The sequence below is a fragment of the Prunus mume genome, linkage group LG7 (genome assembly GCF_029339155.1).
Source record: "Prunus mume cultivar Tortuosa linkage group LG7, ASM2933915v1, whole genome shotgun sequence".
Lineage (NCBI taxonomy): Eukaryota > Viridiplantae > Streptophyta > Magnoliopsida > Rosales > Rosaceae > Prunus > Prunus mume.
The window spans coordinates 666,628-672,627 of NC_142704.1; the positions used below are offsets into that span (position 1 = coordinate 666,628).

Consider the following 6,000-nt stretch of genomic DNA (forward strand, 5'->3'; position numbering starts at 1 on the left):
AATTCTTACAGGAGCCTTCATGGAAATCATGCATACAGTGGCCTGACCCTTTTTAAGGCACGGAAAGAGGGTGCATTTTAGGCCAAATGAGTAGACAAGCCTTGCAAAAGTTTTAAAGAGCAATGCATCGAAGATTTAGCTTAAAGGTCCTATCAAAATTTTGGGTAGCATATACCTTGTTTTTAAGGCTTGCCAACTCGTCAGAAAATTTCAAGAAGTTCACAAGAGCAAGTTCTCCCAACCAAGCAATATATATATAAGATGTACGAATTACAACATGCCTCAAGCATTCAGAAATTAATGCAAGTTCCAGTGGTTCAGTAGTACATTACAAAGTCATAATGACATAGTCGTTAGATTATCTGAAAAGTACACAGCCATCGCAAAAACAAGGTTACACATGCTGGAGATTAGTACATCCTATGGTATCAAGAAAGATGGAAGCTGTGCACCGAGCCAACTGACCCCAAGCCAAAGAAAACAACCTGCGAAATAAAAGGAGGCAGCACGCTAGAAGATGCAAGGCGCCGGCAGCTATGTCGCATGTTCCGAGAAGAGGATGAGTAGGAGGCGAAGCGCGGAAGGTGCAGGCGTCGGCAGCTATGTTGGATGTTTCGAGAAGAGGAGAAGTAGAAGGCAACATTTGGAAGATACAAGGCAGCGCCGGCAGCTATGTCGCATGTTCGAGAAGAGAATGAGTAGGAGGCGCGGAAGGTGCAGGCGTGCGGCAACTATGTTGGATGTTACGAGAAGAGGAGAAGTAGAAGGCAGCACGTTGGAAGATGCAAGGCATCGCCGGCAGCTATGTCGCATGTTCGAGAAGAGGATGAGTAGGAGGCAGACCTTCTGGAAGGTGCAGGGCGTGCAGCTATGTTGGATGTTCCGAGAAAAGGATGAGTATGAGGCAGCACTGCTAGAAGGAGCAGGGCATTGTCTACCCCTGCATCGGATGTCCCAAGAACATAGGGGCTATGGGAATCATGCCGCCATGCGCTATTGCTAAAGCCAAGGGGAACACCTGCGCATGCAGACAATCTTGGGAAAAGTCACAGAGGAGGAATTTCCCGAACCATAATGATACAAACCGCAAGACGACACTGGCTCTTCGCCTACTGCAACATCTTCACAAGCATTCTTGAGCAATGGAGGGGTCTTCCCCTCTTCAATTTATCATCCGTTGAATAAAGGTGGCCACTAATAATTGACGACGGGTTAGTGGATGCCATGGCAGGTCTTGACAAGCGATGAATCCCTGCAAGAATTGCCAACAAAGAATACGCTGAAAAAACGGCAAAGCATAAAGCTAGTTCTCTGTGTTAAAGCCAAGCAATCTCCACACTAGCATGCAAGCCATATGAACTTTACAAGCCAAGCAAAGCAAGCTATCTCATGCCAAGCGAAATGCATAAACAAAAAAAATATTTTTGAAGCATCATGCAATCTATTACTCGAGCTCATGATAAGCAAATTTCCCATTCCATGCTTAATCAATCATTCCAGCAGACCATTTTTCACAAAGCAAGTGCTACAAACTGTTAGCACTATTTACCTCATAGTAACCTTTTTCACAAAAACGAAATACCTACGAGTTACACAGCATCCTTGCAGACCCATCATACACATGTTTATGTCTATCCCTATAAAGCCAAAAAAATAAACAGTTACCCATGACCAAATTCTAAGCTCATAAAAAATAAAAATAAAAAGAAACCAATGGTGCTTTTCTCAAAGCTTTCAATAGCCTTTAATCCTATGCATTAATCATACGATTACAAGCATGCGCTCGTGATGCATATAGTTCAACAACAAAAAAGCGGGTCAAGAACGCAGCACACGCAAAATATACGCCAAGCAGGGCAAGTCAAACTCAGGCCAAAGGAAACACTTAAGCAAATACCCAAGCAGCATACAATTTATCCATGGCAAGCGAAATTTTCAAGCAATTCCCATGACAAGCAAATTCTTCCTCAAAATGCAAAAGGATTCAAGCATTGCAGAGCATGCACTCTATCAATTTCTATTTCCACAACATGGGAGAAAAGTCCAAATTTATTCAAGCATGCGAAAAACAAGCCTAGGCCAAGATATCAGTCTATATCTATTCCTACAGAGTTAAAAAGAAGGACTTGAGATTCCAGTGAACGAGCAAAGCCCATGGGCATGAAGAGCCCAACAAGCCCCTCGATAGATTCAAGAAATTGCAAAAAGGAAAGGGCATACCTTGTCAATCACCTTCAAAGGACGACCTCAAATGCACCAAGAAAGAAGGGAGGTTGGTGCTGGAAGAAGGGCAGTAGGTGCCGGGAGAAGGGTAGTTGGTGCTAAAAGAATATCGTATCTTCTATTTCACGTTACCATCTCCTTCATCACCATTGTTGATCTCATTATTTATGCAACCAGCTGACCCATCATTGCAATTATCCCCATGTTTTTCTGCGCAGACTTTGGCACCATCATTATTTTCAGGCATACTTAAGAATTGGTCTTTCTGAAGATGGATACTTCGGCAACTAATACTTGCAAGAACTTCTTCTCATGGCCATACGACAACTCCTGAAAAATCACAAGCTTTATTCATGCAATTGCACTACAGCAAAATTTAAAGCTTTTCAGACAAAACATCATGCGAAAGGCTTATGAGGCTTAAGAGAATCCATCATAGCAAACAGCACATGCAAACTCCAAATGACTTGGGGGCTTCATGTCAAGCAAAAGAGAGAGACAAGAATCAAGCATTGTAAATTTCAATTTTCCTCTTGGAGGAAAGCAAACTGCATTTGTTACTTATCCGGAGGAAAACAAGTCTGTATGAATCTCTTCCAGCAACTCGCTTAGCCTTTTCCTTCTCATCTTCAGTCTACTTCTTCCAAAAATCTTCTTTGAAGCAAGTTGCAAAAAAAAAAAATAAAAAAATAAAAAAATAATAATAATAATTTACAAGCAGGCCTCTACTTTGTTTCTCGACCCTGAGTAAGCCAAAGAGAATATAACCCAACTCGTCAACCAATTGCTGACCGCAACAAGCTGACTTGAGGGCTTCATGCCAAGCAAATTCAAGGAAGGACACCGTGTCATCCAAACAAGCAAACCCATCTACCTTTTTTGCCACACAGTATAAATCATCTCTTTGATTACAACAAGCCTAGATAATCTTGCATTATGGTGAGAAACAGTTTTCTATTTCCCCTTTTTGAAACAAGCCAAGTTACATTCTTCCAACTCCTACTCTACAAGCAAAGAATTTTTGGCGCTTGCCTTATTTCAAATCTTCTTAGCCCCTGTCCTATTTCAAACATCATGCTAGTAAAATTTATCCCACAGCAACAGTTCAACAAACTCATCACATCTTTGGAAGAAAACTCAAAACGGCCTCAAGAACTAGCTTGTTCTCTTTCTCACCCAAAGTCCCTCTGATCAAGCAATTCGAATCTTTCATAAACCTTCATATTGCAAGTCAAGATGAAAAACTCACCTTTATTCTATCAAGATCCCAGCAAATCAGTAAGAAGATGGCATTCCTCATGCTTTGGAACCTCTCAATCAAGCCTGAAAAAGAAACAAGGGAGTACGTTGGCAGATCAGGTGCCGGAAGGGAACTAGTAAACAGAAAGGGGGTGCCGGAAGTAGAATCGCTATTAAAGCATAATGTTTTCCAAAGACAAGTTGCAAGAGACCAAGACTCACTTTCATGCTATCAAATTAGACTTCTCATGCTTTATCATGCTGTCGAGCTTTTAAAACAAGAGAATATGTTAGCCAAAATCAGACGCCGGAAAGGTACTCATACACAAACGGATGTGCCGGAAGCATAATTTTCTCAAAGTGCAAGCAAACTCATCTATCAAGCATTTGACAAAATTCACAAGGTGTGATACCAATTCACATACCAAGAAATTTCATTTCATTCAAGCATTCCAAGCAATTCGGGCATTTCAAGCAAATTAAAGAACTCATGCTCTTGCGACAATACCATTCCACTTCATGCTCTCACGACAATATTGCTCAAGAACATGCTCTAGCAATGCTCAGATCAGCACTCAATACCAACAGAAAGGACATGCTAAATTCCCAAGCAAAAGCAACATGCCAAGCAAAACTTATACACAAGCTTTCCAACCATCCTAGCTAGAATATCCCACTTTTAGAAAATCACTATAAATCAAGCTTACAACCAACAAATCCCAGACTTTCCAGATTAGAACTAGACATATCAAGCTTCATTTTCCCAAAATTTCGTTGCATTTCGAGCTAGGGAAGCATGTCAAACAGATTTCTAAGACAGCCCACACAGCAGAAACTGTACAGCTCCAGCACCTTAACCCTTACTTTGAAATTCCACCGAAAATTTATTTTTTCTTCAAGTGATGCAAGACCAATTCCAACATAACCATTGAGAAGTCCATTTTTATGTCTCAAAAGCTCCAACTCAGATTCGAAAAGAAACATTTCAAAAGTTCAAAAAGCAGCCAGCAAGCTACTTTGAGATATTTTGACAAACACTTGGCATGCATACCCAAGTGAGCTTGTATAACTCTTGTTTATCACCAAGCTAGAATCCTAAATCAAAAGCTCAACCTTAGAATTCGATTTCTAGTTCACAAATTCTGGGAAATACAGAGGAACTCAAGCATTCAAGCATAGAAGACAAGCATGCAACAAAGGCATCAACATCAACTCATGAACATGCTTTAGAAAAATGGTGGTAGAGAGCACTAGAATGGGTGTATGATCCTCAATTTTGGATATGTTATAGACAACATAATTTCAAGCAAATTTTGTGAAGCAAGCGCAATCATATGAGTATCATAAGTTAAAGACACATGCAGAAGAAAAATCTGCAAAAACTCACCAGCCATGGATGAATGCAGAAGTTGCAAACCAGCTTTGAGGTATCAGAAAATTTCAAAAAATTCTGCAAATTTTACTGGCTATAGTACTCGAGCAGATGAACAACTTTGATTGAGGAAGTTTTCTGATCCGAGCTTCCGAAATATGACTTATGTACTGATGCACAATACCCACGGGTTTGGGTCTTGAAGAAGAAGAAGAAAGAAGAGAATGAGAGAAAATCAGAAAATAAAGCACATCATGCCAAGTTCAGCCTTTTTATATACAAAAAAGAGGTCAGAGCAAGATTAAAGTAAGAAGAGGAAAAGGTAGAAACCCATACCAACAGTTTTGTTCACACGGAAATTGGCACCCTTCCAGCAACTCGAGCAAATCAAAGAAAAGGGAATCCTAGAAGATTAGTGCGAGCCCTTCCTTGCTAGCACCCACGTTGTAAGCACTCACGTTGCTGCAATAACAAAATAGGTCAAAAGAGGGTTTGATGCTTGACAACCAAAACAAAGGGCAATATTCATGGATGAAGGGAACCCAGCAAATTCCTCAATAAATCCAAGAGAAAGCTAGAGAAGGGACATACCTTGCTAAAATCCCAACGGGTGACTTTGAATATACCAAGAAGGGAGCGAAATTGAGAATCATAGAGGAAAACCCGCACAAAAAGGTCCCTTCTAGCAACGGCAGAAGGGCTTCTTCAAAGGAGAAGGGCTGAAGGGGTTAAAATCGACTTGGGCTCTTTTCCCAGCGGCTGGAGGCAGATGTTTTCCACTTGATCTTACTCTCTCACTCAGTTTTGAGCTGGGGAGAACAAGGGAAAACGAAGAGAAGAAAAGTAGGAAGAAGTTGGATCTGGTGCAAGAAAAGGGAAGAGAAAGAAAGAAAATAATAAAAGAGAAAGGAAGAAGGCGTTTGGCATTGGGAAAGCTGCAAATAAGCCAATTATGACACGTCGTCATTTTGCACGCGGGAAGAAGAGAAGTTCTCTACAAATACAAATCTGATTTTTTGGGTCGGGTTTAATTATTCGGCCCATTCCAGCACATGCCCTATTTCAAGCATTCTTCCAATATCTAGCCATAATGTCGCACGATATCACCTTCATTGAAGTTTTGTCCTCTAAATTCAAAGTGTTCGGAGGCTGGTGCTGTAAAATCA

General features: G+C 40.9%; 1 long non-coding RNA gene across 4 annotated transcripts; it reads right to left on the reverse strand.

Annotated features, from left to right (window-relative positions):
- Positions 1 to 861: 861 nt before the first annotated feature.
- Positions 862 to 5,714, reverse strand: LOC148915166 (uncharacterized). Of its 4 annotated transcripts, none has more exons than XR_016122312.1 (7): positions 5,426 to 5,714; positions 5,171 to 5,296; positions 4,850 to 5,032; positions 3,888 to 4,557; positions 3,473 to 3,546; positions 2,221 to 2,553; positions 862 to 1,252 (listed from the first exon to the last, which is right to left on the reverse strand). It is a non-coding gene; the product is annotated as an uncharacterized LOC148915166 (long non-coding RNA). The 4 variants fall into 4 exon arrangements; XR_016122311.1 differs by lacking the exon at positions 3,888 to 4,557 and adding an exon at positions 3,685 to 3,731 and having other exon boundaries at positions 5,426 to 5,713; XR_016122310.1 differs by lacking the exon at positions 3,888 to 4,557 and having other exon boundaries at positions 5,426 to 5,712.
- Positions 5,715 to 6,000: the final 286 nt, after the last annotated feature.